The 23415-nt window shown below is 54.6% G+C and overlaps 1 protein-coding gene across 1 annotated transcript in view; it reads left to right on the top strand.

Annotated features, from left to right (window-relative positions):
• The window catches only part of C19H16orf95 (chromosome 19 C16orf95 homolog), a 438566-nt gene that overhangs the window by 320276 nt on the left and 94875 nt on the right, over positions 1-23415 (top strand). Inside the window, exon 17 of the mRNA XM_060129824.1 lies at positions 12998-13174. The gene's annotated coding sequence lies outside the window, so the exon portion shown is untranslated. The remainder of the gene's footprint in view (positions 1-12997; positions 13175-23415) is intronic.

Here is a 23415-nt window from a genome sequence, read left to right as displayed (position 1 = left end):
GACCCGGGAACTTGCGAGCAGGTGCGCTGAGGGCAGTTGGGCAGGAGTCAGCCCGGGGAGTCCTGGTGACGAGCCTGATCTTCCCCCTGCAGCAGTGGCAGCCGTAGGCAGGTCTGAGAACAACCTTCCCTCTGTGCAGGGGCCACAGACTTGGAGGGAGGTGATGGCGGTTCATCCACCCGGGGCCCCCTGGGACAAACCCAGATTAAGGAGGGAGAGAGCTGGGCACGGTCTCCGACAGCAAAGGCTGGAGGCTCCACTGAGCACGAGAGACCCAGACCCACGGCCTCGCCTCCACACCGCCCGCTGCCCCTTCCACGGGGTCTGCATCTTGTGGACGCGGGGCCGCTGCCAGATGGGCCTGTCTGACCGGCAATAAAGCGCACTGGGGGCTGGACTGGTCTCGCCGGGGACCTGGGACAGATTCAGATTTACATCCGCGAGCCCGCACGAGGGGCTGCAGTGTAAAACTCCAGGTGTCCACCCTGTAGATATTTCACGTGCAGTTTGGGAGTTTGGGAACCCTCGGAAATGTTAGCATTTGTGCATAAAATTGCCTGAAATGCAGTCCAAATGTCCATAAAAAGTAACCAAATAGCTGTTTATTGTTACTAGTCCATGTTCTTCGAGCTTCCACGTTGGGCGTGGATCTAATTGGGTGCCGGCCGCGTTGGGGGTGACATCAGGGGTGCTTCCTGGGCACCTTGGGATCTGGTTTATCATGAAGCTGGCAGTCGGCAGTCTCCCCCTCGGCCCCGACAGGACACGTGGGGAAAGCCCCGGTGGGCCTTCCTGAGACTTTCTCCTCGAGGCATATTCCTGAAAACCTTGATGAGGGTCCAAGCCTGTCCATAAATTTGCCAAAATACAGAAAAAAGGAACTTTAGGAGATGATACAGTTATCACCAGGGAGCCCTCCCCGGAACCCCCGAGAGCCCTTCGTTTCTGTTCCTGTTTTGGTAAAACACACCCAACACAGAGGCCACCATTTCACCCGTGTTCAAGTGTGCAGTCCGGCGGCATTTAGCACGTCCACAGCGTTGTGCAGTCATTACCTCTAGTTCCAGGACATTTCCGTCACCCCCAAAGGAAACCAGCGCCCACTAGCAGCCACTCCCCAGCCCCTCCCCCAGCCCCTCCCCCAGCCCCCAGCAACCACCAGTCTGCTTCCTGCCGGTGGGCTTGCCTGTGCTGAACGGTTCACACAATGGAATCACACACTCGGCAGCCTTTGTGCCCAACAAGCACGTAAAAGGATGCTCACCGGGGAATGCACATCACACCACCATGAGATACCACCTCACGCTCACTGGGATTGCTAGAATCAAAAAGAAAAGAAAAGAACAAGTGCTGGTGAGGAGTCCGAGAAACGGGAACACCGTGCTCTGCTGGCGGGGATGTGAGACGGTGCAGCCCCTGCGTACAACGGTAACTTGGGATTTAGGCCACAGGGTCTGTTCAGTGGGAAGGAGAGGGGCTGTGTTCGAGCCCCAGACCCTCCCTGTAGGAGCCGTGTGACCCTAACCTCCTCTGACCTGTGTGAGTCTTCATTCCTCATTCCTGACCCGCCAAGATCCTGTGAGGCCCAAATAAGTCACAGGCACGGCCTGTAAAGGCGTCTGCGGTTGTCCCCTGAGCCCCCCCCCCCCCACAGGGTTCTTTCCAGAATCTCCCCTTGCTCACTCCCCTCCACCCAGACCAATGGCTGGCTCTCCGTTTCTCAGACAGGCGTGCCCCACCCCCGGGCCTTTGCAGCCTCTTTACCCTTTCATTCCACTGTCACCGTGTCAGTGCCACCTGCCCCCTCCCTGCCCCTCGGCTCTCTCCATCACACTGACAGAGTAATAACTGACTTTATTTCTCGGGGTCATGAGGTCGCCGTGAGCCCTGCAGCATGAAGGCCATGCCCGTGGGCTCACCACTGTGTCCCCAGCACAGAGAGGGGCTCAGAAGACCCTGTGGATCAGAGGACGCACATCCCAAATGATGCACACGCCAGCAGGTCGGGTTCCTTGAGCACAGGAGGTCGGGGTGGTGTGCTGGGACACCCAGTCCCATCCCCACAAAGCCCAGTGCCCCCTCGCCAGTGGGAGGACAGGCCAAGGGCGAGCGTGAGCAAGGTTCTTGTTGGCGTGGAGCACGGGTTACAGCTTTCGCAAAACAAGGGGAATTTCTAAGAACACCTGGATGGAGCTGGACCCTGGAAGGGGTGGGACTGGGTCCCCGGATGGTGTGGGAATCCTCTCTCCCCACACCCCGTGTGTGTCTGTGTTTTGCTTCACTGACCTTCTCCCCTGAGTCCGTCTCCCCTGCTACGGGGGACGTTTTCACAGCAGTGTACATACTGTCTAGGACGTAAGGCTGGACTCCTCTCTTGGTCCCAGCTCCAGGTTCTCAGGGAGGGGACTGACTTCTGGTTGCCCCACTTGGGGTCAGGCTGCTCCCTGGACCTGCCGCCTGTGGCTGGGGCTGTGTAGGGGGAGTCAGCACACTGTATAGATGGCTTCAGTGGTGGGAGCAGTGGCACCGGGGTGACGGGGCAGTTACGGGAAGCGGCTGAAAGCGGAGACGCTAACCCTCAGGTGCCTCGTCTCTCCTTCCTTTGTCCACGCTTCCGTCCGATACTTAACTGAGCTCCTACCATGTGCCGGGCACTTCTCTAGGGCCTGGAGATACGTCCGTGGACAAAATACACGGACATTCCTACCTTCAAAAGCCTGCCTACCACCTAGCGGAGGAAGGACTCCACTAACAAGTAAACAGGTCCGTTCATTTGTGTTGGGGGAGCCAGGGCTCTAACAAGCATCCGGCGGGTGAGGAGGACAGGGAGCAGCGGGCAAGGTGGACAGGGAGGCCTCTGAGTGGGGACGCTTGGCAGGTACATGGGTGAATGGAATGGGCCAGCTGTGCTCTAAGCAGTGGCCCAGCACGTACAAAGGCCCTGTGGCAGGCAGGTCATGCGTGTTCCAGGACAAGGAGGAGACCAGTGGGCCTGGAGTGGGGACGGAAGAAGCACATGGCACTGGGTTTGTGGCTTTCCAACCTCTTCACGGGTGTGTCCAACTCTGCAGCCGCGATGAATTGTCTCTGGGGCCTCGATGTCCCCATGTGGCGGGGTGGCAGTAGGAGCCCCTCCTAGTCTGGCCGTGGGGGCTGAGGTCACACTGGGGGCTGTGGGGAAATATAAGGCCACAGTTGTGCGCCCGCGAGGATTAAGGGCTCATTCTTCACGGAGATCTGCGGTGACAGTCATGGCCCAGGGGCGGGAGCCGCAGCCAACGTCCCACCCACGGCTCGCAGCCTGTCTCCACCGCCGGGACCCCCGGGTTGGAAATGAGGGCATTCCAGGGGGTGATCTGTGTGCTCATGGAAGGACAGAGGGAACCCCATGGTGGACGAGACCACTCGCCCGCCGGCCCCTCGGCTGCATCCCAAGTAGGAGGCAGGAACCCTTGACAGGACAACCTGAAAGATGGGTCCCCACGGGGCCATCCCGATAATCTGCTGGGGGCCTCTAAGCCCCAGAAAAGGCCACAGCCCTAATAAGGGCCTCACCCCGTGGGTCCCAGGGGCCTTGTCAATCAGGGCAGAGGCAGGGCCACAGGGACGGGTCAGGCTGCCTTGAAAGAAAGCCCCGTATTGTTTTTGAAGAGCAGCCCATTTGCACCCTGGGTTTTACCGGCTGTGTGGCCACCCGGCCAGTTTAGCGTTTGCTGGGAGCTGGGGAAGACAGGAGGAGGAACAGCCCTCCCGGGCCTTAGGTAGCCCGTGCTCGTGCCCCGGGGTGCGGGGGCAGGGGAAGGGGCACATTTTTATCCCATACTTGGTGATATGGTGGGCTTCAAGTTCCTCTTGTGCTCTCGTTTGTCAGGACCTAATGAGAGACCCCAGAAGGATTTAGAAATTTCCCTTTCCCAAGGACAGGAAATAAATGGGAAAGTTCTAGGGAATTAGGGGAAAACCCATTGCAGGGAGAGAAAGTGGCCTTTGTTGTCTGCTTGTGTGAGGGTGTGATTGTGTGAGTGTGTGTGTGTGAATGTGTGTGACGGTGTGAATGTGTCGGAGTGTGAGTGTGTGTGAGGGCGAGGCCTCACCTCCCTGGATTCGCTTGCTGGCCTTGAGGCCATGCCGTCCTGAGAAGGTTAATTTTGGGGAGTGTTCAGAACCTCCCTCGTGACGAGGATTCATTCCTTGAAGCTCTCAGCTTTGAATAAACAGTTTGTCTCTCATCAGGCGTTTGGATGGGAGAGTAAAAGCACTGTGAGCGAGTGTAAACGCCGATTAAATGGTAAGGGTATAAGGAATAAACAGATCCTCGTGCACCGTGAATACCCTCACTCATTTCTTCCACACGACGCTCGAGTCTGCAAGGGGGAGGGGGAGGGGGAGGGGCGGGGAAGGAGGAGGAGGAAGGCGCGGCGGCTCAAGTGTGCACAGCCGGGCTCAGCGTGGACCTGCTTCTCTGTGCTGCAGAGCGTCTTGCAGACCAGAACAGACTCGCTGGGAACAGGAGGGCTTTGTGTCCACCCGCACGCAGCCATTCATTAATTCATACCGTAAAGAGAAGCCGTGCGAGCCGCGACGGGGAGATAGAAGTAGTTTCGGAGCAGTAAGGCCTTCGCGTAAAACAGGACGGTGAGTCCCTCTCGCTGTTAGGATGGAGCCCACTCCCAGCTCAGCGGTTCCTCCAGGGCGGTTCCCCCAGACGCCGGCGGAATGGGTGGCCTCCTGCCCCTGCTCACCCAGACGCAGACGGTAGCCTGCTCGTCCCACGTCCCACACTTCGTCTTCTGTCGCTCAGCAGTCTCTCTTGGAATTCACGCTGCTGCCACGTGAGCAGAGCCTTGTTCTTTTTCACCGGCTGCACAGTACTCCATGTTTGGACGCCCGCAGTGCATGGAGCCCCGTCTCCTGATACTGGGCGTTTGGGTTGTTTCCAGTCTTTGGTTATTACAAACAATGCTGGCACAAGATTTTTATCTCTTTGTACTGGTAGAGTCTTGTGTTCTTAAATGTTTGATAAATACTTAGTCTTTTTGAAAGAAGCAAACAAAATTCACGGTCCGTGGCAGTAGCCCATGGGGGTGTATGGCTCGGATCTCTCCGCCGCAACGAGTGAGGGCAGCTGGTGCCTCCAGCTGTGGTGACCGCAGGGCCTGCCTTGACTTTCTGGCCGAGGCTGCATGCCTTCTGGGCAGCCGATGGCCAAGCACGGCAGAAGCGCAAGGTCCCGCCATTTCTGCCAGCAGGGACACCCTCCAGGGGCCTCGTCCCTCAGGGCTCGCCATCAACCTGGCGGAGACCTTCCCGGAGCTGCACGGAAGGCCGAGGCTTGGGATACCCCATGCTCCTTGCGTCCACGGGTCCAGGCTCTCCCACCTCCTCGGGCCCACTGTCCCCGGCCCACCCAGCACAGCCCTCCCGTCCCACCCCATCCCGGCTACAGCTTCCCTGGGGCCCCGGACGGACACATCTCAACACGCGAGGCTGCAGTCAGGGAGCAGGGGCCACGGCTGAAAGTTTCAACCCCCAATCTTGTCCAGATCTCTCGTTTCATAACCAGAGAAGTGAGGCCCAGAGAGGGTAAGTGACTTGCCCAAGGCCACATAGTCAGTGATCTCCGACCTTGGGACACCAGCTGACCTTGTATGTCCCCCACCCTCTGCCGAGTTTGAGCCAGGAGCAGACACACGTGGCCTGTGCCACCTTTTCTACTTTGCCAGATTTTCTCAAACTTCCCTTAAAAGAGACGGGGGTTGTGTACCAGCCCTTAGACGGCCTGTGTACTGTTGTCCCCAGGGCGCCACTCCTGTCTCAACTACAGAAGGGCCAAGGGCCAGGCAAGGGGACTTGGAATCCCGTGCCGTGGGGTCACTGGGCGCCGGGCTCCCCAGCTGTGCTCAGGGCTGACAGTTGGCGAAGATCCTTGGGTTTGGGCGGCAGACCAGAGGTGTGGGACAGGGAGAGGCGGGAGGAGGCGGCACTGCCGCGGGCTCCCAGCGCCACCTCCAGGGGCTCGTAAGTCAGGGAGACTGGGATTCTGTCTACACACGGGAGCGTCGGACTGCAGGCCGTTTACCACGTGCCGAAGGGGCCTCATCAGCCCGCCCGCCCAGCCAGGGCTGACCGACTTCCACGATCACCTCGCATGGGCGGCCAGAGGGCAGCCTCAGGCCCAGCCGCAGCCTGCGCAGGGCTTGCCCAGCACGGACTCCGGCGGAGTTCGGGGGCTTGCCTGGTTTGGCCTGCAGCCAGGACAGGACGGCTCTGGCCCAGCGCTGAGGGGGAGCCGTGGAGGAGGAAGGGGGATGGGGCCACACATGCCTCTGTGCCCCTGAGGGCAGCAGCCAGCGTCCACCTGAGTCCCTCGTCTCAGCACGAGGGAGCTCCTGCTCATTCGATGTTTGTCCCCCGAGTGAATGGAGGAGACAGGCAGGGCAGAGGGAGGGGGAGGATGAAACTCCTCCTGCCCCTGTCCTTGCTCTCGGCGCGGGGGGTTGGCATCATCTTAAATCGTGCCGACCTCAACCTTGTGCCCAACTCTGGACCCCGCCTGTCTGGCTGGGCAAGCGCTGGCTGAGCCCCTGCTGGGTGGACATGGCCGTGGCCAGCGGCAGACCTTCCGTGGAGGTCAGCACCCAGTGGGGGCCCTGTGGACACCCCAGTGGAGGGCAGAGGCCTCAGTGTGTGTGCTCGCCCTTTTCTGGCACTGGCGTGGAGGTGGACACGTCCAGCTCCTGTCCTCCACTGGACAGACGCCATCCCCACCCCAAAGTGTGTGTGCAGGGAGCTGAGGAGGACACGCGTGGGTGAACATGCATGTGTGTGCAGGGCTGTGAGCACGTGCAGGGCTTCGAGCACGTGCAGGACTTCGGGTTTGCTGAGGGCCGTCTGCCGCGTGGGCCCTCAGGGGAGGCCATCAGCCCTCTGTGGTTCCTGGCACCCCTGGTCTGGCCAGGGGACAGTGAGTGATGTTTTGTCTCTGGGCCCCTTGGCTGGGAGTGGCAGTGAGGGGGCAGGGGGCCTGGCACCGTGTGTAGTGGGGCTGACCTCCTTCTCCTTGAAGTAAGTTCTGACGTCAGCTTGCAGGCCCCCAGCTAAGAACAGTACAGAAGGAAAAAATCCTTGAAAGAGCAGTTAGGTCATCTGTGGACAATGCTGCTTCCACGTCGCAGCGGCGGGCTCGCACAGGGGCTTGTAATGCTCAGCCGACTCACACTCACACTCACAGTGACTCACACTCACCTTTGCCTTTGCTGGGGGGTCGCCCAGGCTCCAGGTGCAGTGGATGCCACCGGCCCATTTTCAGCAGTGGCCCAGCAGGCCGCTGGGACTGGGGCAGGTGGTCTGTGAGAAGGCTGTGAGGGAGATAACCGTCTTTCAGCCAGAGGGCATCGCCTGGTTTGGAGTGAGAGGAACTGATGCTGGGAAATTGGCACCAGTGTTAAAACCATCCCTTGCGTTTGCTGTCAGATCTACTTGGGTTTTGCAAGGACCACTCCTGCTGCTGGGCTGAGATCGAGGAAGGGGGAGCAGGGGCACGCGTGGGACGGGGGGAGGCCAGTGCCGTGATCCCGGTAGATTCAGGCCAGCGGTGACCGCGGATTTGCAGGTGGAGGGAGCCCTGCCCCGTGCAAGGCTGCCCAAGCGCCGGACAGGTGGGTGGGTGGATTCCAGGGGACACAGCTGGAGGGAGGTCAGGGGAGAGGGCTGAGCTCTGTTTGGAAACAGCACAGAGATGCTCGGTGGAACTCTGAGAGTCGAAGAAGAGGCCTGGTCCAGCTTTGGAGCAGGAGGAGGGCCAGCCCAGGCCCTGGGGAGCCCTGCTGTTTCAGGGTCAGGCATGGAAGTGTCAGCCCAGGAGGGAAGCTGGAGGGGTGGGAAGGAAGCAGGAGAGCACGGGGAACGAGCAGGACCACCCTTGCTCTGAGACCGTCTGTGGCTCACGGGATCCATTCTCTTCCCGGATGGGAAGCCCCGTGGGGACAGGGTGGGTTCATCTTATCCACCGTTATGTCCCCAGAGCATAAGAGCATATGAGAGGCGGCAGCAGGCATCTGCTGAGCAAATACCACTGGGCCGACACAGCTAACGAGGCAGTAACATCCTGTGAGACCCTGGGCCGCTCAGTGTGCTGTGGGGCCTTCAGGAAGCTGAGCTGCTCCACCCTGCACCCCAGGGACTCAGCCGCCCCACCACCCACCATGCGTCTCAGGGGGAAACAGAAGGAAAGAAGTTCCAGGCTTTGCCGGCTGGTCACAGCACCCCTCCATCTCCTGTAGACGCGGCTCGGTGGCCGCCTCCCCAGGACCCTCCACAGCAGGGAGGCCCCACCTCTGCTTTGCACGTGCTCTCCCCTTTTTGGAAAACTGCTTTTCTCTTGTCATCAGAGAGACACAGTTGGCGCTTCTGTGTCAACGCAGATAGAGCCTGCCCTTAGATCCCGTCTCAACACTGGAGTCACAGGCCAGGCTAAATTAAAAAAGCAAAACGTGTCTGACCCGATAGCTGACTTCATGTGCAGTGGAAAAAGCAAAAAATAAACACTGAGAGTTGATGACATCTGTACCATCTGTGGGCATGGTGCCCAGACAGGGCAAGAGCGAGGGAAGGGTCCACGCCCCTGCCCTGCACACAGGGCACCGGTGGGTCTCTTCAGCGGCCAGGAGCAGGTTCCACCGGAAGCTGTGGTCTCTACTGTAGAAACTGCCCTCCCCCGGCACCGTGGACCTCGGTGCGCAGGGCACACGACCTGTCACCCAAGCCTCCAAGTTCTCAGAGAACGCCCACCACCTGCTTCCGTCTGCTTGTCTGAGAAGCGGCCCAGGGGGCAGCATCTCCCCGTTTCATTTTTATCTTCGGTTTTTTCTTGCTCAGACGCTCTGCAGGATGAGTTTTGGAACTGGCTCTGGTCTGCACGGTAAGAAGTCACTGCAGTGCTGATGGGATATGGTCACCTGGTGAGCAGGGAGGGTTTTGCCCTAATTTCGTGGAGGAGGAAAGGGAGCGCTGGGGAGCCAGGCAGCAGCCCTTCCGCCCCTGCACTGTGGCCCCGGCTGCAGCTGCGGGGGCCGCTGCCTCCCTCCCGGCTGCCCCGTGACTAACCCTCCTGCCACGTCTTCCATGGCTCTTTTGATGAATATTTGCTTGGCATCGACTTCGAATTGACACCCTCCTCTCTCATTTTTTACTCAACGTCATCATAAACAGTACAATTATTAGCGTGGGTTATGTCATTTCTTTTCCTTAAAATACATTATTATAAGTACAAACCAGTTAAAACATTTCAGATGCGTCACCCACGCACCATGAAAGTGCCTCGAGGGCCTCCGGGGAAGCATGTCCGTCTGGGAGCTGCTGGGCCAGCCGGCAGAGGGCTGGAGGCTGGGGTCCCTGGGCTGTGAGGTGACCTGCTCCTATTCTACCTCCCCAAGGGACTATCCCTAGATACACTGTCAGACCTCTACCTGGAACACGATCGCCTGAGTGTGCTCAGCATTTTATGGGCATACAGCATATAGGCAGAAGAGAACCCAGACCCCCGACCCGTGCCCCTAGCCCCACGTGTGTCTCTACGTGTGAGCTCCACGAGGACAGGGGTCTGGGTCTGTCTTGCTCCCTGCTGTGTCCCCAGCACCTAGGACAGTGCCTGGCACGCACTAGGTCCTCGGTACGTATCAATGGAATACATGTGTGGGTGGGTGAAAGAGGGAGCTGGAGTTTCCCCCCACAGTCTGTTCCTCTCCAGCCTCCAGGCCTCACTGGGCTACCATGCAGTGTGGTTGTGTCACCCCTGCTCAGAGCATCCTAATGACTCTCTCCGGTTTTCACAATGCTGTAGAACTGTGTCCCCCACGCTCTGCTCTGCCGCACTCAGATTCACACGTTGAAGCCCTAACCCCAAATGTGGCAGTGTTCGCAGGTGTAATTCCAAGGTGATTAGGTTTAGGTGAAGTTAAGAGGTTGAGGCCCTCGTGATGGGATCAGTGCCCTCACAGAAAGAGGAGGAGGACGCAGGGAGAAGGCCGTCGTCTATAAGCCAGGAAGAGCGATCTCACCATGGACCCAAACATGCCGGCGCCTTGATCTCATGCTTCCGGGCTCCAGAGCCGTGAGAAGCGTGTCTGTGGTTTTGGTCCCCCAGTCTGCGGTACTTTGTCACGGCAGCCTGAGCTAAGACCACGACCTTACGATGCTCTTCAAGGCCCCAGCTCCTTCCACCTGTGAGCCGCACCTGCGCCCTCTCCTCCCTGCTGGACCGTCCGCGTTGCCTTGGATGTGCCAGGTTCTCGCCTGTCAGCGTTTCCACAAGCTGCCCCCTCTGCAGGGACGCTCTCCCTCTGTTTATCACCTGGCCGACTCCTTTGCGGCTCAGTTTACCCCTCACAGCCTGGGGACGCCCGTGCTGACCACCGTCTCCACCCGCTACCTTCCCCTGCACCCCACAGCACTGTGGGGTTGCCCCTTTGTATCAGAGGATGGGCGAGTGACAACCCCAGAACCCAGGTGACGTCACACAACGAAGGTCTACTTCTCACTTGGGGTCCATGTTCAAAGAAATTCCTTGGGGCCTTGTTCCCCATCCCCAGTTAGGGACCCGGGTGGGCGGAGGCTCCGCTCTGGGCACAGCCAGGAGGAGAGAGAGTGTCGCGAACTCAGTCCTGCCCTAACTGCCTCTGACCCAAAGTGCCAGGGGTCACTGCTCACGGCCCATTGGTCAGACCTAATCACCTGGCCCCAGCCTACCTGGGAGGGGGAAGAGAAATACACGCACTCCTCTGTGTGCTCAGGAAAAGGAAAATACAACGGAATGGTTTCTGCCGTCACCCGTCATAGAATGCTCCTATTAATTTCTGCTCACTCCCTGGCCCAGACCGAAGTTCCTCTGGTCCCTGGATTTCAGGTTTCTCCCCAGTTTTGCCCTGGGCACGTAGCATGGGGCCCTGCTGAGGGACCATGAAGGTTTGCGAAGGATCCGCGTGGAGCACAAGCCCAGTCAGGACCCACGGCCAGCTGCTCCCAGCGGACACCTGAGGCCCTGGGTGGTGCCCTGGTTTCTCAAATGCTCTGCACTGTGTGCCGACAGCAATCGGTCGTTTCTTCACCCGTCTACCCTCCGCTTCCACGTCACTGGAAAACGTCGAGGACCTATGGAAAATCCTAAACACACTCCGTCTGTCTTGTCTGTTTTCCATTTCGTGTTTGTGCTGTTTTTTGTACGATAAACAAGGTAAAAGCAAAGAGATAAACAGCGTGAGGTTTAAAGGGTTTTTAATGAATGAACAATACCTAACTGTTCTGAGAATGTGAATCCTTAGTTTACATTGATACTTGGAAAACACAGCATTTGGACGGCAGCCAGTTTTCCAGGGTGAATAAACACCTCGAGAGGGACAAATATTTTTCACAGACCATCAGTGAAACAGAGGCTCAAATATTTAAAAGTAAATACATAAAAAGGGAAGAAATAAAGAAAAGAAAAGGCAAGGTGACCCTGCTGAACTTCAGTTTCCAAATGAGCTAAAAAACAAGTTTTTATAGTTATGTTTACTGCTTCCAAAGAAACAAAACCTTTTATTTTAACTCCTCTGTGCCACTGCTCCCAGAGAGAGTTTTTCTAAAATGTCTGGAGATTGGACGAGGGTCTGCACTCTTCAGGCCTCAGTTTCCTCACCCGTGAAATGGAGACAATTATAATTCCTCATTCACAGGGTAATTATGAGAACTAAAGAGGTTAATGTATACAAAAGGGCTTAGACCGGGGCCTGGCACCTGTGAGTTCCATATACGTGTTAGTCATCACCACCATCATTGTCATCTCCATCACTATCACCACTGACATTACTATCACCATTGCCATTATCACCACCTTATCATTATCATCACCACCATCACCACCATCATCACCATCACTATCACCATCACTATCACCACTGACATTATTACCACCATCCCCAGTATCACCATCGTTATCATCATCACCACCATCACTATCACCACTGACATTATTATCACCATCGCCATTATCACCATCTTATGATTATCATCACCAGTCTCATTACCACCACCACCATCATCACCATCGTCACCCGTCTCACTACCATCATCATCGTCATTATCAACAGTTACAAACCGCATCTGATGGAGGCAGTGAAAGTAGCTATCAGGGACCCATCCCCCGGTTGATATCAGACAGTGACCATCCAGTGGGACGTAAGTGTGACTGTTGAGCATAGACCTAAAATATGAGTATATTGCTGTTCTCCTGGCTTCGCCCCAGTGAGGCACAGAACGCATGTCCACACACTTCATACACCCACACACTCGACCCCCTTCTGAAAATCCTCTGTACCACTTCTGCTCCGCTGTGAGGATGGCGACATAAAGGCAGCTGCTAGGCTGGGCAGTTCTCAAGAATTCACGCAGTAGCAGAATGCTTCTTCTCGATCCACCATTGCCAGGCTTGCAGAAGCACATGCTCCAAACTGTCAACAGTGGCCGCCCCCAGGAGCAGCATTAGAAATAGGGTGCCCGCAGGTCCCTAGCTTGTGCCTGGTTTCCCCCTGGTGTCATTACTCATAGCATGGCCGGCTGGCGTTAAATATTGGCTACCGAGCAGGAAGCTGGACAGCCCCACCCCCAGCTACTTGTGTCATGACGGTCCGACTAGTGGTGGTGAGAAACTGAATCACTCCTATGGGAGACGTAACACGCAGAGGCCTTCTCCCAGGACGCGGTCCCATTTTCTGGGGAGTGTAAGGCAAGGCTTGCACAGGAGCACTTGGGCCGGCTCCGTCTGCTTGGTGCTTCTATCCGGTGATACCTCTCCACGTGGGAGCGGAAAGAAATGAACCCAGGAACCATGCCCAGGAATGAATCGCTGTGTCTGCAACTTTATACTCATTAGAGTTTTAATAAACTCCTGCTTGTTTTTATAGGGATTTTTTTCCACCACCTTTGAACTACCTTAAAACAATGAAGTGCCCTCTTCACGCAGGTTGGCCCAGTGGGAAGACTGACCTTATTTCGATTCTCCTACTGAGAGTGACGACTCAGCCTCAAGCGTCAGGGCTGCCGTGATCGCATGAGACACGGAGTTCAGCCTCTGCAGTGACCCCTGGAAGAGGAAGCAACTGGACGTTTCCTCTGCACATTGTCTTGTGCAAAGATACAAGTAAGGGATATTTGTATTGGTTTGTTTTTTCTTCTTTGAATGCCAGAAAAACTTGCTAAGTTTAAGGAAAAATGGAGGAAAAAACCTGCATTATTAAGTTTTAATGGATAATCATGTTCAAACCAAAGACCTGTGTCTGCGCCGTGGCCGTGACCGTCCTCACACCGAAAGGCCTGAGCACACTTTGGGGGCACAGATTTCAGATAAGCCAGCTCTCGTGCTTAACACCCGAGGATGCTCCCTGTTACCTGAGCAGTGGCTCCCTACCTGGTGCACCTTGGCATCACCTGTGCGCTCGCTGTTCCCTGGAACGCTCTTCCCGTCTCTTCCCTGAGGTTTGGCTTCGGGAATGTCTAGAGACAGTGATCGTGCTAATCGTCCTGTGTGGTGCTCTGCTCATCACCTGTTTTTCCTGCTTGTTTACTTGTTGACTTTCTGTTTTTTCCCACCTGGAGGGTAAACTCCACAAGGGCAGGGACTCAACATTGTAGTTTCGTTTCTGAATGAATGAATGATAGAATATAATGTACAATGCTCCTGTTCTTAAAGGCACAGTGCTCCGTGCGTCGCAGGAGAGCAGGCTGGGTGGTCTCCAAGTCCCCTTCTGTTTTTTTGATCCCAACGGTCAGGTCCAAGTCTCATTTAAAACCTCCTTTCTCTCCTCCTGGATGGAATCCACAGTACCAAACTCAAATCCGCTTCCCTCAGAAAACCTCTCCTAGGCCTCTCCCCGTGCCCTCTCTGATCCCGCACCCAGCGAGCAAGCGTACACTGAGCTCCAGCTGCGTGCCTGCACCGCACTTGGCTGGAGGTTCAGCCGTGAACAGCATTGTCTCAGACACGCAGGGGGCCCCCGTGGAACAGAGCACAGATGCAAGGAGCGAGGGGCTCACGGAGCTTTGTGGGTTAGGAATCTTCCCTCCCATCACTGGCTCCTGTTCTAGACTGAGTTAGGGTCTTCTGAGTGGTACCCAAAGCATCCTGGTACTAATTTTCCCAAGCCATTTCTTTGTGTTTAAGACACTGTCCTTCATTCCAACTGGAAGCCTACAGAGCTGCTCCCAGGCCAGAAAGCTACTGTGTGGGGCTTTCTCTACTTCAGACAAAAGTCCTGCTGCCTGAATAGTCAACAGTTCCATCCAGCTCAAGGGAAAGGAAGATTGTTGAGACACAGCTGCCTTCACAGGGGAGCTGACAAGCAGGTGGAAGGTAGATGTTTTGGAGGGAAGGGCCCAGTTAACAAGATGAGGGAGGAAACATCCCTGTTGTTATTTCTTCTTAGATTCATAGTCCATTTAACCAAGGGTGCTGACGGGGAGTATTTGGATAGAAATATTAGATGCTCCGAAATCAATGCCTAATACCCTGCCAGAGGGACCCAGCTTCTGACCATCGTGCACACTCATACCCACACACATACACACTCACACACACCTTTACAAGCTCTCACATACTCACACACATACCCCTACACTCATTCATACACTTATACAAACTCTTATGCGCACACACATGCACACACTGCAAGAGATATAATCGACCCGAGTCACCCCCCATCTTTTTTCAATTTCTAAAAAGCTACATTTACCAAAATAAGTAAAACATGTGAGGTGTGGGATCCACCTTGTTGAAGGACTGGGTTTTATTGGTCAACTGGTAAATCAAAACACATGGAAAAGTGCTACATTTAGGAACACACTGCGACTGTATTACCCCCTCGTTTTACTGGTTCATCCCTAATCGGAACCAGCTGGCAATAAAGAAGCGAGTTCATGGGAATCCACCCTTTGTTGAAAGCGGGGCCGGGGGGATGCTGGAGGCCGATGAGCACGATGAAAACAGCTGTAATTGACTCACGAGGTCAGGCTCTGGGTAGAACTCGGGGACAGAGGTGACACTACAGCTGGTGCATAAAATGCCGGGCTCCCGGTTGCCTATAACTGTGTACAGAGGAGGCAGAGAGAAAGGCGCCGTTTATGAGGCTTCTCTCACTGTCTGCTCCCGCTGACCTGACTCAGCCTTGCTCTAGAATCTCACAATTACTCCGGGATGCTTGTTGACATTAATCACCATAATGGTAACGATGGTACTCGCGATGGTGATTATGATGATGATGATGATGGTAATGGTGATGGAGATGATGATGGTGATGGAGATGGAGATGATGATGGTGATGGTGGTCATGACGGTGCTGATGAAGATGGTGATGATGGTGACGGTGGCAGCAGTCAGAAACTTCAAACAGGCTCCACAAAGCATGTGGAGCATCTCTACATCAAAGCGCTGCAATGTTAATTATGTGAGCCTTGTAACCTTGACAACATTAATTGAACAACTTTCCATTTTCCTTGTGTTTTATCTGTTTTAAACACTTTTTCCCCCAAACAAGGAAACTGGCATCTGAATTCTAGAAATGGAACATACACACATGCCACCCCAACTCCCCTTCCTGTCACTAATCAGCTCAGTGGCTCCACCCTTTGGAAAATTGTGATGCATTAGGAGGGTCTGTGGGATATTTTTAGCACCTGACACCATCCCATTTCTTCCTCTCTTTGCAGTGTTGTGTGATGTGTACCTTGTTTAATCACCATATTTTAATTTTATAGACAGACTTTTTTATAAGTCTGCTAATATTTTGAGATCTGCAGAGGGCTCAGCATCAGAGCTGGGACTGTCCGCCTAGACCTGGGCCAGGGCACACTGTACACACGGGCTGCCCTTGCTCCTGGGCCCAGGGCAGGCCTTAGTGACACTCTCACACAGAATCTGAAGCTAGCGTCTCATTTCTTCTCGACACAGGATGTCTGGGATTCCGTACCAATTGCTGGAAGTTGGCGAGATGAAATTGATCTATCATCCCTGGAGATGTTGTAATAAAAATAACACCAGGTCTTTTCATTTCAAACTTAATCCCTTGGCTTCCACTGGCCCCATAGTGAAAGTAAGGGGCTGAGTAGAGTGCACTGCGTTTCTAAATCATGAACATAGAAAGATTTAACCATTTTGGTGGTCAACACTCTGTACCCTGCTCATTCAATCCATTTAGGAGAACTGCTGTTTGGAATCATATGGTGGATTAACCTCTTGGCTGTAAAAAGGGTGAAGTCGTATGCACGGACAGGCCTTGAGGCCCCCGTGTCTGCCCTGCTCCCAGCTCCCAGCCGAGGAGAACACTGTCCCCAGAGCACTGCCCCTCCCTGGCATTGGCTACACACCACTTTGCCGTTGGAATGTCAGCTTCCTGAGGGCAGAGACTTAATCTGCCTCATTCCCTGCCACCCTTCCTTGCCTTGGACAGTGCCTGGTGTGTAGAAGATGCTCAGGATATTTATAGAATCAGTGAATGAATGAATGGGACTTCCAGATTTCTGAGTCCTGGATAGAAGGGTGGGATTCTCTCAGGGAATTCGTCCCCCAGCAGTGCCCCCACCGGCCGACTCCTTGCATGTGGAGAGAACAGCCAGGCGGGGAAGCCCCAGCCTGTATTTCCAATAAGAAATACGTGATTTTTCTCGCATTCACTTCTGTAACCCAGGGGAGCCCCTTCTGCTGAGTCACCCTGCTGGTGGGCGAGCGGCTGTGGAAACCAGCGCACCCAGTGACTATGGGATGCACTTCCCGTCACACGTGCGGCCTGCGTCCGTGAAGAGGAGACCTGAGGGTTCACGAGCGAGTACCTGGGGTCTGACTTGTTCTCTTCGTGGCATTTTCCTCTCTGCTGGGCGAAGCTAAGACCGGGTTGGAGCTCCTACCTCACGAGTCAGACCTCTTTGCTTTTCCTGGCTCCACCTTTGGCACAGTCTCTGGACCCGACTCCATGCCAACCTGGAAAGGGGGGCACAGAGCTTGTGTCTTGGAGGCAACACGACAGGGGCTTAAGGGCCTCAGGGTTGCAGAGGGAAGAACAAAGGCTCACTTGGGTGCAGACACGCCTCTGGCTGGTGAACAACCACACTGGACCTCTTTACAATCTACTTGGAAAGCCTTTCCAAGAGGCCTGAGAAGGAAGTTTCCTCGGTGTGTGTGTGATGGATTCCAAAGCTATGAACTTGCCTTGCTGAATGTTCTCTGAAGTGACATGGACTGTGTTCTCTCGATGAAAAGGACATGCTGGAGAATTTCCTTCGAGGGAATTCCTTAGAGGATTCAAGTTGGAGGGGGAAATTTAGAGGGAAAATGGGTCCCCCCCCAGGAATTCTAATGAATGAAAACCATCTTTCCCACACCCCCCAGTCCTACACGAGCTTGCAGAGTTATCACATGGATCACTACAAAGAACTCGGGCCATAATTCTGGAGTGAACTGCAGGACTGGGAGATTTTCCTTGCCTTCAGAAAAGACGCAGCCACTCTTCCCTTATCCCTGGGCTTCCCTCCAGATACACCATTTAATATTGTGTTCCTCACAGGGACTGTGGGACCATGGACCCAGCTTGTGAAGGCCCTCGGTGGGGAAGGCAGGGCCATAGTGATGTGAGACACCATAAACCCAAGTCACGTTTTGAATGTCAAAAGGAGTCCTAATACCCAAGTACCTCCCCTACTTTCTTCCTAAGAGAACTCAGATTTTATGCGAAGGGGCAAGGTGCCCAGCTGAAAGACCACCGTGTCCAGCTTTCCTCCTCACCGTGGGGTCCAGTACCGCCCCCATCATCCCCGCCATTAACATCGTGGGGCTGATGGAGCATACGTACGCAGTGCTGAAGAAGCCTCCAGTCACCCTTCGGCACCGAAACTGGCGTAGGAGCACCCATGGCTGAGAGTGTCAGCAGTGGGGTCTGGGCTCAAATCCCAGCACAGCCAGGATGTGGAGCTGAGGACGGATTACTCTCTGGGCTTCAGTTGTTCCCTGTCTGCAAGATGAGAGTAACCTTAGCTCCTAACATACGGGTACTGGGAAGGTTAGGTGATCAGAGGGTGATGGTGGTGATGATGATGATGGTCTTAGCACCACGACCATTGCTAGGAATAACAAAGCAACTTCATCTGTGGTTGCAAGGGTCGAATGTTTCTGGCAGTCAGATGATATGTTTTCCAGAGTGTGTCCTCACCCTAAATCGAGGAAGATGCTAAAGAGAAACCCATTGCCTGACTCTGATCAGTGTGGGTCCAGGAAGCAAATGAAAGGAGAAGTCGGGTTGTTCTAGAAAGGAGTTGGGGCCATGGGAGCTGTGAGACAGGCCAGCGCTCAGAGGATGTGGAGCCCCACCATCCACTTGGGTTGGTGCATCTCACCCAGCACATGACACGCGTGCACCTGTCACCTGGCCACCCTTTCTCCTCAAACGCCCTTTGCCCTCTCTGCCAAATCACCCTCCAGGGTTAAAGTGGGTACAAGGGCATCAAGCTGTCACTCATGTCTAGATGGTGTTTCATTCAGTCCTCAAAATAAGTGTACAAAGTAGGCAAAGTAGGCACTATTACCTCCATTTTACAGGTGAGGAAAGTGAGGCTCAGAGAAGGGAATTCATTGCCCAAGGTCATCCAACAGATGATCAGTAGATGCTCCAGCCCCGTCTCCCCATGGGCTCCTTGAGGCACCTTAGGGTTCTTTGGAACCCAGTTTGAAAATCATGGCCCTAGCCACTCTCTCATGGGCCTTCCCAGTCGGCCGTGTGGTTATTTATATGACTTTGGTCATCCTTTGTGGTCCTGAGGTGGTGAGGAGTGGATGGAATTCAGCGTGCACTGTACCCAGTGGGGCTCACCAGGTGCTCTGACAGCGAGGTGTTTTCTTTCCTAAATCTGGAAATGGCTGGTCTCCCCGACAGGCACATTCTTGCCCACCCGCGAATACTGAGGCCTAAAAGTCTCCAATTAACAGGCCTCTGCAGACGCTGTGCACAGCAGAGTGGGCAGCTGCCTGGAGCCTGACGAGAACTTGCCGCTGGTGCATACGGAGGGGCAGCTTGGCTCCGTGTCCGTCACAGGAGCATCAACAGGAAACGGAGCTCGGGCCTCTGCTGTCCTCGGTGGGACAGGTCCCCGTTTCCCTCCAAGCCTGGCTCGGCTTCACCGATGGAATAAAAATGGAACGCGGGATATAATTACACTTGCCGAGTTAGCAGCTGAGAAGCTCACGTGTTTGCTTACATGTGCACAGAATGAAATCTCGGCTCACAAGCGGGGGTGTTAGGATTATTAAATGTGTGTTGGTGGAAGGTTTGGCAGCTCTCTGGTCCCAGGCATGGAGCTGGAAGTTGACTCAGAGTCCCAAGTGATGGCTCCACACTCGTCCATGTCTGTTAGTCGTGATGGCCCATCTGCCTGAAGGAGGAGGTCCCTTCCCGAGGCAGGAGGGTGCCGAGGAGATACTGGCAAGGTGCCAGTGGGGGGTGGTGCTCGGGCTCCCCCTGTGCCCAAGTGCAGGTGGAGCTGGAATTGACCAAACCAGAGACTTCAATGCAGGGTCCTGGGCAACCTTCCAGGTCACGCTAAGTACTGGAGGTTCAGAAGGAGATCGGAAGGTGCGCGCACAGAAGGCAGCTGGACCCAACTTTCTGACTGTCCCCTGACTCACCAAAGTCCATGTTTTGAGAGGGGAGGGCAGTGGGACAGATGGCATTTATCTGAGCTGTCATCGTATTAGCGCACTGGTTACCACACCTCCGTGAGCTTGAGAAGCACCTGGGAAGCTATTTATACAATGTGCGTCCATCTTCCAACTCTTGATACTGGCGTGCTCCTCTCTCCAAGGCTCCGAGTCGTTGGCACTGCAAAGGGGTTCAGGAATCTACGCGTTCACAACACCTGGCCTTTCTGACGTGGCTGTGAATGAGTCACAGTTTGGGAGGCAAGTTCTAGAGCAGTGGTTTCACACTCCAGCCCGCTCAGGATCCCTGGGAGGCTGTGTTAGAGCACAGCCCCTCCCTGCAGCTTACGAGGCAGCAGTTCACGGACAGAGCTCCAGAATCTGAACTAACACATTCTTGGGCGAGGCCTTGCTGCTGCTACTGGAACCCCACTTTGAGAACTATTCCTGTCTTGGAGAAAAAAAATCAGCTTGGTCATTTCGATGTCTCTAAGGAGGGGAAACCATGCCTTACTCAGCTTTTATTCCCTAGCATGGCAGGCTCACCCTTGGCTAATTAATTCACCTTGAGATCTTTTAGGATGTTCCAGTGATGTTCTTTTTCTTTTTATTGAGATGTGTTTGATGTACGATATTATACAAGTTTCAGGCGTACAACATAGTGATTCACAATTTTTACGAATACACTCCACTTGTAGTTACTATAAAATATTGGCTGTATTCCCTGTGCTATACAATATATCCTTGTAGCTTACTTATTTTATACATAGGAGTTTACATCTCTTGATCCCATACCCCTAGCTTGCCCCTCCCCTTTACCTCTCCCCACTGGTAACCACTAGTTTGTTCTCTATATCCATGAGTCTGTTTCCTTGTTATATTCACTAGTTTGTTTTATTTTTTAAGATTCCACATGTAAGTGATATCATACAGCATTTGTTTTTCTCTTTCTGGCTTGCTGCACTTAGTACGATAATCTCTAGTTGCGTCCGTGTTGCTGCAAATGGCATTATTTCGTTCTTTTTTATGGCCGAGTAGTATTCCATTGCATATATGTACCGCACCTTCTTTATCCATTCATCTGTCAATGGACACTTAGGTTGTTTCCATGGCTTGGCTATCGTGAATAGTGCTGCTATGAACATGTGCACTGGGGTGCATGTATCATTTTGGGTTAGTGTTTTTGTTTTCTTCAGGTAACTACCCAGGAATGGAATTGCTAGGTCATATGGTAGTTCTGTTTTTAGTTTTTGGAGGAACCCTGATGATGTTCTAATTGGGGGTGGGGTCCTGGCAAGCTGCCCTCCCCCAGGTGCAGCCAGAGCTGAGCACCACCTTAGCACAGAGCAGGCAACCAATTTCCATTTCCACGTTAGGATTTGTCGAGTGCCCAAAGTGTGCTTTCGTTCAATAATTACCAAGTGCCTGTTGTCTTCCAAATGCTGTGTCAGACTCAGTGGGGACAGAAGAAAAAGGTGTCTGTCCAGGTCTCAAGCAGCTCGTAGCCCACTGGAGGCGACAGGTGTGCAGTCACAGGTAGGAGCTGCAATCGAAGGACGTGCAGGTGCTGCAGGGCCACAGAGCAGAGGAGGTGGGGCAGGGTGTGAAAAACTTCCAAAGGAAGGCAGAATCTGGTCTGGGTCTTAACAAATGGCAAGGGAGAAGGCAAGAACGCTCACTCCAGGCTGATGGGACAGCCTTCTGGTGCCGCGTCCTGAGTCCTCACGTAGCAGTCAGGGAAGTCTTAGCGGGTCGGTGTGGCTGGAGGATGGAGCGTTGGGGCAGGAGTGATGGCGGACAAGGAATGGGAAGTCACTGAGGAACACAACATTTAGAAGTGAGTTGCCTTTGGAGCATCAGATTGCAATTCATTTTCCCCAATTGAGAGGTGGAGGCTTGGCCATCAGCCCCTTGCAGCCCCATGGTGGGATGGGTTCTCACCCCTCCCAGTGGGAAAACACAGACCTTTGAGTTTGCGTTCCTTTAAAAAGCATTGATTCTAATTTTTTCCTACGTGCTTTTGGTGCCAGGGTTCGTGCTAGAGCCCCAGCACCCATCTCCTTCCAGGAACGAGCGGGAAGGCAGGGTGGGGGACGGGACTGCTTGCTGGGGCCGTCGGCTCCTGGTCCGGACCCTGCTAGTCGTTCCTGGTTCGCCTCTCACTGCTGCGCCTATAGAGTGAAGGTGGGCAGAAAACCCGAAGACCAATGGAACCCTGACCTTAGGAAGTTGTCTCCTGCTGAACCAATGAGCCAGTGGAGACAAAACAGGAAGGGCAACCTGAAGGCCCCGCGGCCCCCGTGGCTCCCTCTGTCAGCCAGCCTCCCCGCCCGCGGTGCACTCCCGCCCAGCCCAGCGCTCCAGATCCCCATCCCTGGCATCCTGGGACAAGGCCAGGACGCCGCAGAGCAAGGTGCCAGCGCCCCCGCCAGCCTCCAGCTAAGAGGGAGCTTCCCAGGTCTCCAGCCCCTGAAGAGAAGTTGGTTTATTCAGCAGTGTTTTGGAAATTAAAGCCAGGGCCTCACTCTCGTATTTGGCCAGTCAGATGGGAAAAGTCAGACCTGAAAGAAGGAACGGGGACATCTTGGGTGTGGGGCTGTCGGGGGCCTGGCTCAGGATAGAACAGCTGAGCCAAGCCTTGCTGGTCCGCTCCACTCCTGAACCCCGAATGCTGGAGCAGGGGTGCTGGATGGTGTACCAGGGCAGTACCCCCATCTGCTGGGAGGAAGTGCTGAGGGGGTGGGGCAGGGGGTCAGCACAATGATGGGAGCTGTGGGTTTGACTGTGGCTGGGATGACTGTGTAATGTACCGTCCAGGCAGAAGGGCAGCTACTGGTCATTCCGCTGGGACGTGGGTGTAAACCAGGGCTGTCCAGGGCTCTGGTATGGAGGCGGTATGGAAAGCCAGCCCACGAGATGGAGTTGGAAGGAACTAGGGATGTTTAGGCAGAGAGGATGAATTGGGGGAGGCATAAAGCCTGCATTTTCTAGACTCAGAGTTCCTGACATGAAGTCCTGGCTCCATCACTAACCATCTGTGTGACCTCAAGCAAGCGCCTTGATTTCTTCATCAGGACTGGATAGTCGTGCCTGCCTCACTGGGCTGCTGGCCAGAGGAGTTAGGATACTAGAAGCCTGGTGTTTATTCGGTGCTCAGTGGGTTTGGTGGCTGTAGCCGTTACTGGTGTTCCTTGCAGTGGCCCCGGGCACTTCCCTCAACCCCCCTAGTCCACGGTCTCCCCTGCTAGGAGGCAAGAAAATCTTCTTTCCTAGTTATTGCTCAGGATAATCAGGATGAACAAATGGCACAACTGATGCGGAAGCTTGGAAAACTGTGCATGATCCAGACTGTGTGAAGAGCGGACCCACGAGAAGGGACCAGAATAAAGTGCTCCTAGGATGCGGCCCCTCGGTGGAGAAACTTCATCTCTGATGGGAGATTCAGATGACGCACCCAGACATAAACAGAACCAGTCGTCCCATTCTTCGGGTTGGGTAGCAGTGCCATAAATAAGCAAAGGATCTTTTTGTCATGCCAGCATCGATTACTTCCTGTACTGGTATTACCTCCTCTGCCCCTTTTAGTCTGTGAGCTTGGGTGGGTTTGATCCTCATCTCCTGGCTCCAGGCCTGGCCAATCAGAACATTCTGCTACTTGGGCCACAGTCATTGGTGCCGAGACTGGCACGAGGTCCCAGCAGGCCAGT

The sequence above is a fragment of the Lagenorhynchus albirostris genome, chromosome 19 (assembly GCF_949774975.1).
Source record: "Lagenorhynchus albirostris chromosome 19, mLagAlb1.1, whole genome shotgun sequence".
In the NCBI taxonomy this organism is placed as follows: Eukaryota; Metazoa; Chordata; class Mammalia; order Artiodactyla; family Delphinidae; genus Lagenorhynchus; species Lagenorhynchus albirostris.
The sequence above is the reverse complement of the archived record's forward strand: the minus strand, read 5'-3'. Positions and strand labels throughout refer to the sequence as shown.